This window comes from Myxocyprinus asiaticus, chromosome 22, assembly GCF_019703515.2.
Source record: "Myxocyprinus asiaticus isolate MX2 ecotype Aquarium Trade chromosome 22, UBuf_Myxa_2, whole genome shotgun sequence".
Lineage (NCBI taxonomy): Eukaryota > Metazoa > Chordata > Actinopteri > Cypriniformes > Catostomidae > Myxocyprinus > Myxocyprinus asiaticus.
Window position 1 is genome coordinate 29,676,653 of NC_059365.1, and position 18,205 is coordinate 29,694,857.

General features: G+C 42.5%; 1 protein-coding gene across 2 annotated transcripts in view; it reads left to right on the plus strand.

Annotated features, from left to right (window-relative positions):
- The window catches only part of LOC127412679 (leucine-rich repeat and immunoglobulin-like domain-containing nogo receptor-interacting protein 2), a 522,983-nt gene that overhangs the window by 111,763 nt on the left and 393,015 nt on the right, over positions 1–18,205 (plus strand). For both annotated transcript variants that reach the window (XM_051649250.1, XM_051649249.1), the window contains exon 2: positions 5,194–5,258. The gene's annotated coding sequence lies outside the window, so the exon portion shown is untranslated. The remainder of the gene's footprint in view (positions 1–5,193; positions 5,259–18,205) is intronic.

An 18,205-nucleotide genomic window follows, 5' to 3' on the forward strand; every position in this document is an offset into this window, starting at 1 on the left:
GAAACCTGATGATCAGGTCGTGCTTCCCTAAGGACTTACCGTCGACTGCGTCGTGGTGTGCTGCTATGGCGGCAACGTACACCTTCAAGGTAGAAGGGGACAGCCTCCCTTCCAACCTCTCCTGCAGGAAGGAAAGCACTGATCCGACTGCGCATCTCTGGCGGTCTTCCCATCGGGAAGAACACCACTTAGTGAACAGACGCCACTTAAAGGCATACAGGCGCCTTGTAGAGGTGGCCCTAGCCTGAGTGATTGTGTCTACCACCACAGGATCAACGGCCGAAACCTCCGCAAGGCGAGCAGAATTGCCAACAACTCGAGGCAGTTGATGTGCCAATGCAGTCACGGGCCTGTCCACAGGGCACCCCAGCCCGTTTTGGAGGTGTCTGTCATGACCACGACACCCCTGGAGACCAGTTCTAGAGGAACACCTGCCCGTAGAAACGAGAGGTCAGTCCAAGGGCTGAAAAGACGGTGACAGACCGGCGTGATGACCACGCGATGTGTCCCGTGGCGCCATGCCCATCTCGGGACTCGAGTCTGTAGCCAGTGCTGAAGCAGTCTCATATGCATCAACCCGAGCGTGGTGGCTACTGCCGAGGATGCCATATGCCCCAGGAGCCTCTGAAAAAGTTTCAGTGGAACCGATGTTTTCTGTTTGACAGAAAGCTCCAGACACGCACAATTAACAGAGACTGCAAACAGATTCGAGACCACGCCCATCCGATCTGAAATCACACCATGCACATTTTCATTCATAAGGTTTACACTTTAGAAATACTGGCTACACAGATTAATAAATTAGTTGTAATTTTGGATATGTTTATTTAAAATGTTGCTTCATCCTTGTGCTTTTTGGACAATCAGTCATACAAATATTTTTTTTATATTATTTGGATGAATTCATTATTCGTTTTAAAGTCATTATTTGTGCCTTGCAGAATAAAGTATTTGGCTTTGGGCACATCCATATTAAACTATAATTTAGAAGTTTATAGATAAAAAAAAAAAGGTCACCATGGTGGAGATCCATAGTGAGTAGTCCAGCTATAAATACAAAGCAGTTCCGTGTCTTATACTGTGGTAATTGTATGTGTTGTATGCTGATGAAAGTATAGTCAGTTAAACTTTGCAAACAATTACAATTTTTAAGGTAGAGTCTTTACAGACCCCCTTAGACTGTGGGCCCCAGTGCAGCTGCCCCACGCTCATTGCCGGTAGTTAGGACACTGTTCGGAAATGTATCAATATGATCAAAGACGTCCATGTTTACAAAAGACCAACAATTAAAAATAGCACAGATGGGTGCAAAAAATGGTCCAGGATGCAAGCAAAACAGCAAACAGAAAGATGAAAAAGTATGGGGGTGTCCTTTTTGGAGTTATAACTTGACATTGCGTCTTTTAAAATTGGCATGAGAGGCATGATAACAGCACATGAAGTGTCCTGTATAAGTCCCCTTTTGATGAATCTCCCATGACAGGACCATCTCTCTCCTCTTCACCTGTGTGACTGACTGAGCATGTTTACTTGGACAAACTGCACAGAGGCAGGATCGTTTGCAAGGGTGTGAGCAAAAAGGGGCTGAGAGAGTGCAGTGGGAGAAGATGTATAATTTGCCGAGTAAAAGTGTTCAGTCCAGGTGAGAAGTTGTACTGGGCTGCAGCGTTGTTGTCCTGCAGAGGTTTATGTGAGGGACTAGGGGAGACCAGCAAGTGGACATGGCTAAAGTATAAAACTTTATAGACAGCCTTTGAGCTTCCACAATACCACACTGTAGAGAGAAAGAAAGGGAGAAAACAAGAAAATTATAAAGGGAAGGAGAGAAAAACAAACAGATGGTATGAAGACACTAATGACTTTGCAACTGGTAGTGATTGTGAAAATAAGAGCATGATGCGGCAGAGGTTTAACTTATGTTACACACCAATCATTGTTGAGGAGGCTACTTTAAAACTGTAGTATGCAAATGTTACAAGCTACTTATAATTTAAAGTAGTTAACAACAATCAAGATACCCTTTTAAGAAGTGGCTACACTACAGAAAAAAGAAAAGTATTTAGCTGCATGACAGGTTACTAACAAAAAGTAGCTATGGTATCTTCATGGCAAAAAAAATAAAATTAAAATATTGGGAGCTTGTTTGTCAATCCATTGCACATCTTGTAGGCTGTGATCCAGTTTTAGTGGGATTTTTTATTTATTTTACACATTACTTCTTGTAGTGAGTGTTCTTGCTCAAAAATTCTTTCAAGTTCATTATGCTTCGCTCTAGTCATTTGGGGACACTGGTTGAGGCAACATATTCAAGAGCAGAACTGTTCTCTAGAGCAACGCGAGACAGCGAGCCACTGCATACAAACACATGTTCCACTGCTCTGTTGCTACACGGTCATTTTATTTTATTTTTCAAAAAAATGTTGTGTAGAAATCCTTAAATAAAATATGAAACCAACTTTGCTCCCATTACTGCCATCCACCAATCTGTGGAAGTTTTACTTAGTTTATTGTAAAGAGGGATTTTGAATTCAGGACCAACAGCATCAATAACAAAGTTCATACCACTGGATAAACGCACTGTAAAGGTTTCACTGTAATTTTTACTTGTAAATGTGTGTACTCCATTGATTAATTTTTATTTTGTGTTTTGTAGTTCATTTGAGAAAATTGTTATTCTATCTCACACTTACTGATATATTTTAATACAAACATACTCATTACAAATAATTTTATTAGAATAACAATTTGAGTAAAGGGTTGATAAATGCACATGTAATGATGAGTCAATGGAGTTGAGATCCATATGCAGCTTTAATAACAATAAACGTAGTAATACAGATAGGCAGGGGTCAATCACCAGCAACAGTAATATCCAAGGTAATCCAGAGAGGTAGTCAATATACAGGCAAGAGTTCAGGGCAGGTGGCAGACAATCACAGGTTATATCCAGGTAAACAAGGCAGTAATAGTAGGCAGGCAGAAACCAGTCAAAACAGGGTAAACAGTCCAGGATCACACACAGGAAAATACAATAAACTCAGAGAACACTGAGAAATATCAGCCAGGGCAAAAGCACAAAAAAAAAAAAAAAAAAACAAGACTTCCCAATGATAGCAAGTGAGAGTGAGACTTAAATAGCTGAGTAGATGAGGAACAGGTGAGCAGGTAATCAGTGCCAGGTACGGGGATTATGGGAAATGGAGTTCAGAGTGTAAAAGTCAATATTCAGGTGATGGAGCCCTCAGGTGGTGAGTGGAAGGAACTACAGAGGTGGGCTTCGTGACAGTACATGTATATTAGAACGGTCATATAAAAAAATATGAAATTCTTGTAAATATGCTGATAATGTAATTTAATAAAGAATAATTAATTGTTTTTGTATAAACATTTTTTAAAAAAATGGACTGAATGGGCAAATGACCAATCATGAGTTGTCACTACAGGAGTTCCACCAGCACAGTTTAGCACAGTTAGCTCACCGTACTGAGAAATCGGGGTCGGGAATGGTTTGTAATTATACCGTACCAAACTGTGTCAAGTGGAAATGCAACTGGAACAGTTACTTATCAAGCATGTTAACTGCATCAGCTTATTTAGCTGTGAGACTGAGTACGCAATGTGATATTAAAAACAATAAAAGCATTTTGTCTCTTACTTATTTGAAAAAAAAATAGCTTTTTGTATGTGTGACCAATATTTTTAATTACCTGCTCAACAATTCCATCTGCTTTAATAGTCTGCTTTAATACTTCCTTCTCGGCAAAAAAAAAAAAAAAAAAAAAAAGCAATCTCTGCCAGTCTCAGACTTTGTGAACATTTCCTAACTTCGTAACTTCCTCTTAAATTCTTTACTTTCTTTTTCATAATACATTCCTGCTGAAAAATAAATAAATAAAAAAATAAGACGAGGCATCACTGCAAGTTCAATATGTATTGTTTTTATAGAGCGAACAGGCTCTCTTTCTCCCCTCCAACCTACAGTTTACGTTCTTTATTGGTTTATTTCAAATATAACACTGAAACCAAAGAGACGTGCTTATGTCTGGGAAATGAAAATAAAGAACAAGCCTGTCATCTACTATCATTGAAAACTAGCTCAATAAGCTGATCTGACTATTGCTTCAAATGGTTTACGTTTAATGAGAGAGTTGAATTGTGCTTTGTATATATGCCTAAAGAACAATTACCTGACAGGGTGATGTTGACAAAATAAAGCTGGGGCATAGCAGTAGTGAGGAAAAAATGGTTCAGGTTACGATGTAAAATGGCTGGTGGTGGTGAACAGGATACTTTTAGCCAATAGGCTGCATGTGGAGCTGAAACTCTAAAACTGAGGGTTTACAAATACTTTGACCTGTGCTAAGGGCTATGATGCCAGCATTTAAAGTTCATGTTCACTTATAAATACAGTATTTGAATGGATAAAATGGTCCTGTTAATGTTTCCTGTTAAGTGGAACACAGGTGGCATGTCTCTTCTGGACTATTAATTGGGTAAAGGGTGACATTACTGTATGCATTCTTCCTTAATACGTTAATACAGGCTTATACTGCTGCATTGCTGTATGAATTCTTCCATATGATGTTTCTATTGCATAAACACACACACACACACACACACACACACACACACACACATATATATATATATATATATAAAGGTCTTTGGAGCACAAATCTATTCAGTATAAACTGGAAAGGCCCGGGTATACTTCGTTTTTCTGCATTCTGTATTGGATCGCGTCTGGTTGACCATGTTGCCTTTCAAAGTATACTCTTTTGACCGCTAGTGAATATGAACGCATTCAATACATGCGCACTACAACTGCTTTGTGATACTCTTTTAGTACAGTCAACGGCAGGCATATGTTAGACAATGCGCACAAACGAGGACAAACGTGTGTTGACAAAATCTAGCCCGCATGTAGACAGTCTTTTTCCTCCCCCTCCCCGAAACCTAATGCACTTTACTTTCCATGCTCTGGCTCTGTTCTGAAAGCAGCTTTATGCCATGGCCTGCGTTATCTAATGAGTGAACCACTTGGCTCACCAAGCATTCCATACTGTCACCATAGTGATTATCATTTTTTTAATTTATTTTTTGGCCATTTACTGCTAATGAGGTGAATTCTTATATAGTGAACTCTTTTTTTATTTTCCTCTTCATGACTTTTTCTCTCTGTTTCCATTTTAGGCCATGGACGTAGCATCTTCTCCCTCCTGTTGGCTTACCATGGCGAACTGTTCTGTTTTTAAGTGGTAAGTTACCCCATTATGTCTGTGAGAACTAAGGATGATATGCCCTGTGGGGACTAGAGGGGGAATGTATACGCTAGAGTGACTTCTTACTTATTTTGATAGCTGCTTGACTATACATTCTGAAAAGTAAAAGTAAAAATAAAATAAAAATAAAAATAAAAAAATGAGGAAATTTTGCAATATTTTAGAAGCTTTTTTCATGCTATTTGTTGTTCTTTTCAAAAATCATATTTGTCATGCTCAGAGACAAAGATTGACAGTGGCAAAGGTTTTGTTAAAGATTGCCACAGAGTGCTTCTTGAATTTACACTGCTTGGTGTCCTCATCTCCTAAAAGTGAAACTGTTTCACATAACTGTTAATTAATTTACTCATGTTTGGCTTAAATCTGAGGATTTATTTCCCTGATTGGGTTATTCATATCTTCATGGTAAACAATGTGACATGATTATGTATTACAGAGCTTTGAAATGCACTTCTGCTGTTTTTGTAAATTCTACAACAAGCTGACAAAAAGAGTGTGCAGGTCTGTTAAGATATGTCATTCCCTGTGTTAGCTCAAGACTATAAGCTAAACTCTGGTGCATTTTTTTGGCTGCCACCTGCAATTTTTCACTACCAAATTTAAAAGCTCACCTTACACACATACAGGGGACTAATGGTAAAAAAAGACGTGTTTAAAATCTTATAATGAACATAATATTAATAATAATAATAATAATCTCTCTCTCTCTTTTTTTTTTTTTTTTGTCCTAAATTTAAAAGCATGTAACTGGTTCTGTTTGTCTATAATATGCAGATCTGAAAGGCAGCTGTCACTCTAATGCTGAAAAGCACTCAGACCATAGACATCCAGTCAATTTTGAATGGCATGCATGTTCCCCACAGTTTCATTGAATATCTCGGCCTATGAATGGACTAGAAGCTCAATCTAGGAGTCATTGGAAATCAGAGAGCCTTAGCTTTGCGATGTTGTATAACATTTCATCATCAATAGTTGATAACATATTTTTCCAAAGATTTGTTTATCATGCTTTTTCTGCTGGACTGCAATTTATTTTTCTGGACATCTGAGATATAATATTGGATTATTTAACCAAGCAAGCTCACAGAAAAGTAAACATTAGCTCATTTTAAAGAAAAGAGCAAAAGGTAAGGTGAGTTGATGGCAATTTGGGTCTTACAGAAGCAGTTATAAAGGCAGACATGAGATATTTGTCTTTGTTGTCTTACAGAGATCATATTACATATTATTTTTGATAATCATTCAAACTATGGTGTTAGGGCAACAAAATAAACTGTCCAGTCACATTCCTGAGATTGAGAGCTTTCATTTGATATATATATATATATATATATAACTTGCCTATTTAAGTGCTATGTGAAAAACTTTCATCTTCATACTCATATTTCTACATCACCTCTAGGTGGCACTCATTAGCGACGGAAAGTTTTTAAGGCATTATTTGGTTATTTTATGTAGCATAAATGCAAAAAGTCATGGTTACTTGTGTAACCTCCATTCCCTGATGCTGTGTCAATGTAGTGACACTAAGGGTCACTCTTGGGAGCCCGAGACACCTCTGGTCTTTGATAAAATGCCAATGAAAATTGGCCAGTGGTATTTGCATGCCACTCCCCCGGACATCCGGGTATAAAAGGAGCTGTTATGCAACCACTCATTCAGGTTTTATGCTGAGGAGCCGATATAAGGTCCGGCCATTTCAGCGGGTAGTTCAGCATTGTGGCAGGAGGGACACAACGTCTCGTTCCCTCCATCAGGGAATGGAGGTTACACAAGTAACCATGACGTTCCCTATTTGTCACTCACTTGACGTTGAGTCGATGTAGTGACACTAGGGGTGCCTATACGAAACGCCACAATGGGCTGAACTGTGTTACGTGAACTGGTGGTGTGTGGTGGGCAGACTACTGTGTGCCTCATAGCCAGCACACCAGGTCAACACGTAACCTCCCCAAACATAGTTATGAGTGTCGAACGGCCCTTTTTGGGGACAAGTCAACTACCCAAAAGATAGAGACAGACTTAACCCAGTCGTGGCCTCTTTTGCCCTTCTCTTTTTTCCACTCCCTAAAAAAGAAGGGGGATTATCCGACTGGGCCGCCAGGTCTAGTCGGGGTGTGTCCCTCCCAAGGGGAAGACACCGCGGAGACCACACCTCGCCCAAAGAGAGGGGGGGATATTTAAGTGGAAAAATACATCACATGGTCTTTCTGACCATGTGGAGAGTCTTCAGGGTAGATCCTACCCAACGGGGAGGAGTTACTACAAACATGGAGACTGGGGCAGAGGGGCTCTGCCCTAGGAAGGGGCGGGCTGAGGCAGAGCCTGTGCAGTCACCGCAGGGGGATGCCCTTGGCAACGAGCAGACGGGGTGCAGGATCTTGAGCCGCGCCGGGGCAGGTTGTGCCGGATTGCCTCCGTCTGTTGCTTCACCACCGAGAACTGCTGGGCAAAGTCCTCGACGGTGTCGCTGAATAGGCCCGCCTGGGAAATGGGGGCAGCAAGGAACTGTGTCTTGTCGACCTCGCCCATCTCGACCAGGTTGAGCCAAAGGTGGCGCTCCTGGACCACTAGTGTGGCCATCGTCCGCGCCGTGACCTTCGTCGCTCGGAGAGCGAGGTCGGTCGCCAAGCACAGTTCCTGTATCAAATCTGGGGCAGAACTACCCTTGTGAAGTTCTTTCTGCACCTTGGCTTAGTGGAACTGTAGGAGAGCCATGGCATGCAGGGCAGAGGCGGCTTGTCCAGCAGCACTGTAGGCTTTAGCCGTCAGGGACGATGTGAGCCTACAGGGCTTGGACGGGAGCTTAGGGTGTCCGCGCCAGGTGGCGGTGCTCTGCGGGCATAGGTGCACCGCGAGCGCCTTATCCACCGGGGGAATCGCCGCATAGCCCCTGGCCGCCCCGCCATCGAGGGTAGTGAGAGTGGGCGAACTGCGGAATCGGGGCTGGGCAGTAAAAGGTGCCTCCCACGACTTCGTCAGCTCCTCATGCACTTCTGGGAAGAATGGCACTGGAGCAGGGCGGGGCTGCTTTGAGCGGTGCCGCGAGCCCAGAAACCAATCATCAAGCCGCGAGTGTTCAGGGGAGAGTGGAGGGTTCCACTCTAACCCGACGCTCGCGGCCTCCCGGGAAAGCATGTCCGTCATTTCGGCATTGGCCTGTGACTGGGCAATTGTCCCCGAAGGGGGAAGCCCAGCTGAGGCTTCTGCGTCCAACTGGACAAGCCCGCTCTCCAATGCTGCGCTCGAGAGCTCATCATCTTCGCGGTCTCCGAACAAGAAGCCAGACTTGCCGTGAGACAAGCCGGCGAACTCATCCGGAAGCCCAATTGGGGCAGACGAGCATGCTGGGGAATGGGAGGTCCATGGGGGGATACCCGGCGGAGACGATCCCATTGGGGTCCCCAAATCGCCCCCAGTGCTAGCCACGCTGGCCTCATACCCATAGGTAGAAGGACCGAGGCGGGGAGCCGCTGGGGTGCTTTGCTTTCTTACGAAAGCAAGCCATGACCGCAACGTTGCCATGGTCATATTCTCGCAGTGAGAACATGAACCATCCGTAAATGCTGCCTTCGTGTGGGTCACGCCCAGACACGAAAGACAGCGATCATGACCATCCAAAGTCGAGAGATAATGACCGCAACCAGGAATAACACACAATCAGAAAGGCATCTTTAAAAAGACGTGTCTTTAAAAAGACTTTCCGTGTGTGCTGCTCTTTTAGAGAAATATATACTCTTTTAGAGGGGAAAAAGCTCTTTCAGAAAATATACTCTCTAGTTTTTCTGCCGAAGCACCCAGGGGCGTTCTCTGCAGTGCACCAGTGCAGAGTAGGGAGAAGCCACTGAAATGTGCCGTCAGATCCAGCAGAGGTGAATGAACAGTAGTATTAAGCTCAATGAGCATGACCGTTCGGCTCCAAAGAGAAAATCTAAATGAGTGGTTGCATACCAGCTCCTTTTATACCCGTATGTCCAGGGGAGTGGCATGCAAATATCACTCACCAATTTTCATTGGCCTTTTATCAAAGACCAGAGGTGTCTCGGGCTCCCAAGAGTGACCCTTAGTGTCACTACATTGACACAACGTCGAGTGAGTGACAGATAGGCAACAAGAAGATTTGACTTTTGCAGTCCCACTGTATTGACACACACACACTTATTTTGTTTATTTATTAAGGTGGGGGCATCTATTGTTTTCATACTAAGATAACAATATGTTCTATCCCCTACCTCTACACCTAACCCTCACAAAACATTTTTGCATTGACGGTTGCATTATATAATGTGTTTATTAAGTCGTGTTCCTCATAGGGACTATTGGCTGGTCCTAACTCTGTAGCTGATTTCAGGTTTTATTATTATTGTGGGAACAGTTGCCCTAAAAAATTGTCTAGATGCAGCGCAACAAATGAAACAGATGTCTTGACATGCATTTTTGAAAGTTCTTTTTAACTTGACACGGTGTCTAAAATGTGCCAGTCCTGCACGAGATGCAGAAGAAACAGCGAGATGCAGTGCAACAGTCAAAGAAATTCATCCAGCATGTGTGTGCATGTAGGAGAACAATGGGAAAACAGAAGAGACATTCACAAAAACATATTCGGTGTGAACGGCTAGATGGTGTGTTATTTGTCTGTGAGTGTGTGTTGGTGAGTGAGAGCACTTATGGAAACAAAATTGGTAGACCTGTTTATTTTTTCATTATTACAAACCTGAACCTGACCTGAACCCGAAGTCCTACTTGAAAACTGACCCGAACCCGGCCCGAAACCCTACGGGTTTTTAGGTCCCATCGGGCCCGGGTCAGTTTGCAGACCTCCAGCACACACACACACATACAGAAATACACACACAGTTAGACATCAATAAGAGATCAGATGAAAATACATGGGCATTTGCTCAAAGGCAAAACACAAATGAGTTTTACTCTCACCATCATCTCGCTCCTGATTTACATCAGAAAATGAAGATAAATTATGCCATTGTGCCAAAGGTTATTTATTTAAGTGCAATAAAGCAAATGCGTTTTCACAGCAACTTTTCTGCCTTCAGCAGCCTTGAGCTCCTTTATGTTCACAAATGCACAAGGTCTTAAAATTATGCAACGAGACAAGAACGTGCATGTTGTTAATGCATTAGACAGCGGCAATGATTAGATGTAGAATCTATGCTATCATTTCATAGTGACACTTAATATAACCATGCCCCACCTTACATCTCCTGTCTGCCACCTGAGCTGTGTTTGGCTTCACAGAGCATATTACATCATGTCCTGACATGCAGGGCTCGTTCAATTGATAGGAAAATCCTGAAGCTGATAGACATTGGAGAAAGTCAACGCTGAGACTAATCCAAGCCATTGTGCATGGGCAGATAAGAGAAAATAGAGTAACAGGCCGCCAGTGCTCTGTCGGGGAGGATTCTGGGATATCAGCCACAGTTCTTGTGAGCACCAACTGTAGCCAATAGTTATTTCTGTGTCCTGTACCCCCTCATTTTCTTTAGTATTATACAATAAAAGCAAGGCTAAATCTAAAGCAGTGTAGCCTGTCTCAGCAGGTCTGGGTGGATCTGGGTGATATTTTGAAATGGCAGTTAAATCATGCTGGCACACAAAACATTGTTTTAATTTACAGTTTTTTCTCTGTATACAAGAAGTGTACAAGTGGCAAATGGGAGCATACCATAAAGACTAATGTGGTTGAGTATTTGTGAATGTGTTCTCGCTGCTTAAATGAGCAGGGCTGCCAAAATAACAGTAAATACTGTACTCAGTGTATTAAAGGAAACACTTGTAACAGAAATGTAAGCACCTTGTTTGTCATGGTCTAGTGTTTCTAGGCAGATTTGTTGCCAGCCCTGCCTTAGAACAACAAGTCACCAGTGGTCATCCTGTATAAAACTGTCCTAGGACAATTTAATGAGACCAATCCTCTCTGAAGACAGACTATAGATGTATAGAATGTTATTATTTCCTATAATGAGCAATACATACTTTAAATGCAAATAGAAAATGCATGTTTATTCTGATGTTAAACTTTTAATTGCCAAAACTCCATGTGCTTAGCTGAACTATTTGATGGTTTAATGCTAGAATAATGCAGTTTTTCAACACACTCTCATAAGGATACATTATTATAGCCACTTTTTTATAGCCACAGAACCTCACCCTTGGTCAGTATTTTAGATGTCACTTTAATGCCATATTTCAATACTTTGCCCAAATCATTTAAAACGAAATTATGTGAAAATACAGTATGCATTTACTAATTGCTTTTTAATTAAATCTGTATTTTGATTGTCATTGGACACAAAGGGAGTTTGCCGAATGTCCTAGCTGTGTCTCAAATAATGGGAAAATCACAATTCATCATAAAAGTAATCCTCAATTTATGCACTGTTTTCCTGATCTTCTGAGATTGTGTGATTTCTTAGTGTGAGGAACAGATCTAAACTGAAGTCTTTGTTCAATAGTCATGGTCCCCTTAAATCCCGATCACAATCATTAAAAAAAAAAAAAAAAATCAGCCTAAACAAGCATTACGTTTTAAAGTTCAGATGTATTTTTTAAATGCAACTGCTGTCAAAGAGGGGGAAGATTTTCAGCGATTTAAATTTTAAGCTTCACTCTGTTACACACACTGAGCTATCCTATGGTTTCTGAATATTTTAAATGTAACATTAATTGTTTGGAATTCTTCTACAGTGCTTTTTTTTTTTTTTTTTTTTTTTTTTTTTGTATAAATTATTGTGATCATACTTCTATCATACTGTTTAGGGTTTAGGCATAGGGTTAGGGTTAGGGTTGTATTAGGTGTTCAAAAATATCTATATAATAGTGTAACACATTGTTGGACCTTTTACCTGCCTGTTACATGTTTTATATTGTTTATAAGTGGTTAGGTTTAGGGGTTGGGTTAAGAGATCTAAAATATCGATAAAGTGTAACTAAACTAATGTATTTATAAGTATAATAAAACATGTTGCATTTAAATACTGAATCTGAAGATTGCAGAGCCTATGACAGAATTATCTGAACTGAGGTGAGAACAACAAGAAAAGGATGTTTGTAAAATGCAGGAAAAAGTTGCTAATGTGGTATCTTTTTCATGAGACTGCCTCTGAGCTGTTTAATAATTCTATGCAAACTCCTGTTTAGAGCCCTGTAGTTACAGTATGTCTACCACTGGCCTGATATCTTTTGATCACACTAGCTCCTCTTTTCTTTTTGCCATCATATACAATAACTGTTCTGAATGGGTTTAAAACCTTTACCTTATAGATTTGCATGTGTACTGTTAAGACTATACAAAACTTACTCCATTAATGTCAATGGCAGCACCTTAAGTATTTGAGTGTACTCTAATTAATGCCATGACTTCGCACTACCAATCATGTTATTCAGAATCAAGGCTTGTTCTATTATCCTCTTAACAAATGGACCTGGACCATTAGAAACACTCAAATGCTATGGTGTTTGTGTTAACGACTCTTAATCCCATATGCTGGTTACTTCTCAAGTTGACTGTTATTATTGAAAATGTAATAATAGATAAGAAATTCATGCAGATATAATCCCTTTTTCTACACTTATCAGGTAGTTCAGCCTCCCTAAACAAATAGGGTTAATTTTTTCGCTCCTTGTATCAACATCCATTTTACAGGGGAATACATGGATTTAACATCCACATTATGTTCTCTCCCAGTCCCACTGCACTGCTCCCACAGCAAACTCTGGCCCTCCAGTTTGCCTGCAATGCTCTGATGCATCTTAAAGGGGCAAGGTCAGACTCTGATCGGATACCATGAAGCCAGTGGCTTGTCACAGGGAGAATATCCCCTGATGTTTTCTGTAATTCTCCCCAAGGCTCTGTTCATTTGTGCTGACAAGGAGGGATAGTTTGTGGAAAGCCTCTTAGCTCTTCACGGATCCACACAAACCCTAACAGATAATGTGTCATTTCAGTGAGAAGCAACAAAAGGTCCTGGCACTTATTTATTATGTCATTCTGCTGGCTGACTAGTCCTCTGCCCATGGAATTTTTTCTTGGTGCAAAGACATCTCCATTGGGCAGGATCTGTAAAGAGCTCTCGTTTAAAAAGAAAATTACATCTTGGTTATGTGGAACGTAAACCTGGTTCCCAGAATGGGAACGAGACACTGCATATTCGCTATGGGACACAGTCTGAGTGTCATGTGGTCAGAAGCCCTTATACAATCCCGCCAGTTTTTTGGCTGATGGCGCTTAAGGGACACCCCTAGAGAACTAAGTCACAGCTCCATAAAGGCGCTCGATCTTGCGCCATCGAGTCAGAATTTCTGCAGGAAGGCACAAGCCTATGCAGCTGCTACAGAGTATGGCCAGCTACGCAGCATCTCGTTCCCATTTAGGGAACTAGGGTTACATTCCACGTAACCGAAATGTTCCCTTTTGTAGGAACTTGAGCTGTGTATTCGTTATGGGAATGATATACATTCACACCATTGAACAGTAGCTGCCAACTGTCTAAGCTCGTGTGGCACAGTTTACTCCTGGTCCAACAGAAAAAAACCTGGGAAGCAGGAGTAAACCCTCGTCCATATTATGAAATGTAACAAATGTATGTATAGAGGACCACCCTGCAGCCATAAAAATATCCTCCAAGGACGCACCTCTAGCCAAAGCTCATGAGGATGCCATACTCCTCGTAGAATGGGTTCGAATACCCGAAGGCGAAGGTAAACCACGCGCTTCGTATGCACTTGAAATTACATCAATAAGCCAATGAGACAGTGTTTGCTTGGACACCGAAACACCCCTGTTGCACCCATTAAAGCACACAAACAACTGTTCTGACTTACGCCACTGGCTAGTACAGTCAACATAAACTTGCAGTGCCCAAACTGGGGAAAGCATATGCAATCTTTCATGCTCCTACGACTCAAATGGGGGAGGATAGAAAGCCTGAAAATTAATAGTCTGCGAGTAAAATTATGTCAAAATAACCTTGGGCAAATAACCCAAACGAGGTCTTAACTCCTTAATAATAGATTGATCAACAGGGCATGCAAATCACCAACTCTTCTAAATGATGCCAATGCCACTAGCAGGGCCATTTTAAGAGTCAAAAACTTATCAGTGACTGTTGCCAAGGGCTCAAACGGAGCACCCAAGAGCGCCTCTAAAACAACAGATAAATCCCATAACAGAATGGGACAGGACAGGAATAAAAGATATGCGTACCCGCGCATAAAACGAATGTCAAGAGAATGTCTACCGACAGATACTCAATTGATAAGTGCATGTTCAGCCACTATAGTGGCAACATAGATTTAAGCTCCTGCAAAAATTCCAGCACTGTACTGACAGGGAATTAAACTGGATTTTCACTTTGCACTGTACACCAAGAAGCAAAAATACGCAGCTGAATGTATAAAGCCTTCTAGTTGATGGATCTCTAGCATTTAGAATGGTATCAACCACAGCGGGGGATAACCCGTCACTCAAAAGAGCAGCCCGTTGAGGGGCCATACCCATAACTTCCACAAGTCAAGCCGGGGGTGCCAAATGCTGCCCCGTGCAACAGACTGATTGGTAGAAACGTGTAAAGATACAATGTCGGCCACTGATGCGCCAACACATCAATGCCCAGCGCTGCCGGGAGCGAGAGGGAAAACCAGAGGGGACAGTGTGACATCTCGCTCGAAGCGAACAGGTCCACTTTTGCTCTGCCGAACACTCCCCAGATTTGTTCCATAATCTGAAGATGTAATGTCCACGCTCCAGGCACCAAGCCCTGTCTGGACAGGAGATCCGCCCCCAGATTCAACCGACCAACTCCCTGGCAATTGATGTAGGACACCACCATCCTGTTGTTTGACCGGATGAGGACATGGCTGTCCTGAATCTCTGGGAGGAAAAACTTAACACCAGCAGCACCGTGAACATCTCCAGACAGTTTATGTGCCAATACTGCTGCTGGCCCGTCCAAACCTCCTAGGCTGGACGACCCTCATATACAGCACCCCAACCCATAGAGGAGGTGTCTGTCGTTATCTCCTTGCGGCGACACACCTGTCCCAATGGAATGCCCAACATCAGAAGGCAGGACTGTTTCCATGGTAACAGAGTTTGGTAGCAACCATGCATCACTTTGAAGAGATGGAACGCATGCATCAGTGGTTGAAGTCCCTTTGTGGAGTTCATCCAACACTGAAAAGATCTCGCATGCAACATGCCCAGGGGAATGACAACTTAAGCCGTGATCTTGAGCCCCAAAAGCCTGTGAAATGTTCTCGCAGGGGAATGCTTCCTACTCTGAACATTGCTAGACACTGGCATAATGACAGAAACGCGAGATGGAGACAGGCACACCTGCATCACCCGTGAGTCCAGTCCCACGCATAGAAACTAGTCTGTTGCCCTAGCAACAGAACAATCTTGTCTATGTTTACATGCAGCCCTAGATTGCTCAAATAACTGAAAACGACATCTGGATGCTGGGCAGCCAAAGTCTCCACGTGGGCTAACACCAACCAATCGTAGAGATAATTCAAAACGCAGATGCCTTGAAGCCTCAAGGGTGTCAACGCTGCATCCAAATATTTTGTGAAAATGTGTGGTGCTAGTGCAAGTCCGAACAGAAGGACACAATATTGGTACACTTTGTCCCAGAAAGCAAATCTGAGAAAATGCCTGTGCTACGTCGCAATCTGAATATGGATTTTTTTTTTAATCTATTGTCACAAACCAGTCCCCCAGCTGCACTTGTGACATTATTTGTTTCTGCGTCAGCATTCTGATTTGACATTTCATTGGAGTGAAATTCAAACGTCTCAAATCCAGAAGGGAATGCAAGCTGCCTTAATTGAATGACATAATCATGCTTTATCATTTGAAGTATCCAGTTCAAAAGCCCTTCAGCTGCTGCCATGCCGACAGATGGGCAGACAGAGGAATTAATGCATGGCTTTTGCCTGCAGCATGACCTGTATTCACCAGATGGCGCACTTGGCTTACTTTTGGTTACTGCTCCAGAACTAATAGCACAGCGGATGGAAGCCTTCGCTCCTCCAATACTGTGGCTGGTTGAAGGGAATTTAATAATGTTTTACCTTTATTGTATTTAGGCAAAAATGATGAGCGCCCTGAAATGTATCCACAGCAGGGACGCTGACAGAATAAACATTTTCCCTAGTATTTTGAATGGGGAAAAGTGTATGAACATTGGGGTGAAAGTTTATTTGAGAAAATTGGTTTGCCATAAAGGCCCCAGCATTCTTAATGGGGGGACAACGTGTGGAGCTTATGTTCACTGTGTTTTGTGTATACTTGTGCTTGATGAACATCAAATTCTGTTATGCATGTCTCAAACCCTTGGTCATGGAGACAGAGGCTGAATTCGATCAGGTAATTATAAAAAGTGGTCACTCTGAATATATTTACAGCAGAGAATGCCAGATAAACCATCTTCCCTAGCATAGAATGGGGAAGAATGTGTGAACATAGAGGGAATTGAGAGCAAGCATGTTTGCCACAACAGCCCCAGCATTCTTTATGTGATGACAACGTGTGGTGCTTATATTCAATGTGTGTTTTGTGTACACTTGTGCTTGATGAACGTCAAATTATTTTATGCATGTCTCGAGACCCTTGGTCATGGAGACAGAGGCTGAATTCTGAAAGCGTTTTTTTAATGTTCACTCTCCAGCAAGCTGCAGGGCAAAACTGAACCATATTTTGGTTGTCGGACGTTCGAGGCATGTACAACAGTGAACTCATCCCGATACTGACCAAAGGGCATACAGGAGAGAAACGGATAAGTTTATACGGTCCAATTTCATTCACTGAATGGGGGCTCATCCTTTGTTACACAGCAAGCCCATCAGGCTTGTGTGTAGACCTATTTTTATTGAGCATCGAGTTATATTACGTGTGCCCCAAGACCCTTGGTCATGGAGGCAGAAGCAAAACTCAAGCTGAAAATATTCAATGCTCATTCGCCAGTGTAAATTACGGGGGAAACTAAGCTAAATTGGTGTACTGAAATATGGGTTAGCCACTAAACCAGTCCCAGCGTATAATGGGGGAACAACATGTAGTACCCAGATAGCACGAAACACCCTCGCCAACAAAAGTATCTCTCTGACCAACTCGTTCCCTAGCACGAGTCTCGGGGGGAAAATGAGGGAAAGTCCAAAAGGAGCCAATTTAACTCAAAGGCATTACTTAATGCGATGTGCTTAGTTGGACTGCAAAACCATCGTGTGTAGATCCAATAGCTGACTGAAAAGAGTGACATCCATACCGCCACCAAAACATCGAGCAGAGATAGCAGTGTCTGTCTCACTAGATCACCCACGTGGTCCATGAACGGGCAAAGACAAATGTGAGTTAAAATACTTTGCTTCTCCTGATAGATTCCTGAAAGAATAATGGCACAGATGAAGCACTTGCATGTTGGTTTGCCGTCACTCCGTTGGGGAATATTCTCTTATTCCAGCCCCCACATTCTGCGGCCAGGCTCACTGGTCCATGCATGATCCCCTCCGCCCTGAGCAGTTTGCTTCGAACAGGGAGGAGAGAGAGAGAAAGGCAGAGGCTGCTCCTCCATTGACTTATTCATGTGCATTCTCTCAGAATGACACAGAAAAATACAATAGGGACAAAGGGGACAATTTGTTCCCTTCCAACGATGAATTCTCTCATACAGCATTTTTATTTCAGACACAAACATCACATGGGGTCGCCTTCCGGGGAACCAGCACATGTAGGGCACCTACCTCAGTACAGGGGCTCATTAGCGCATGTACTGGGCCGGTCAGCGAGTTTCTCCGCAAACTCAACTGCCTGAGGGCTAAGGAGGAAATTCATCTAGGGATAACAGTCTGTGAACATGACTGGGACCCAAGAGCGCACGTCTTCACCTCAAGGGAGGGGA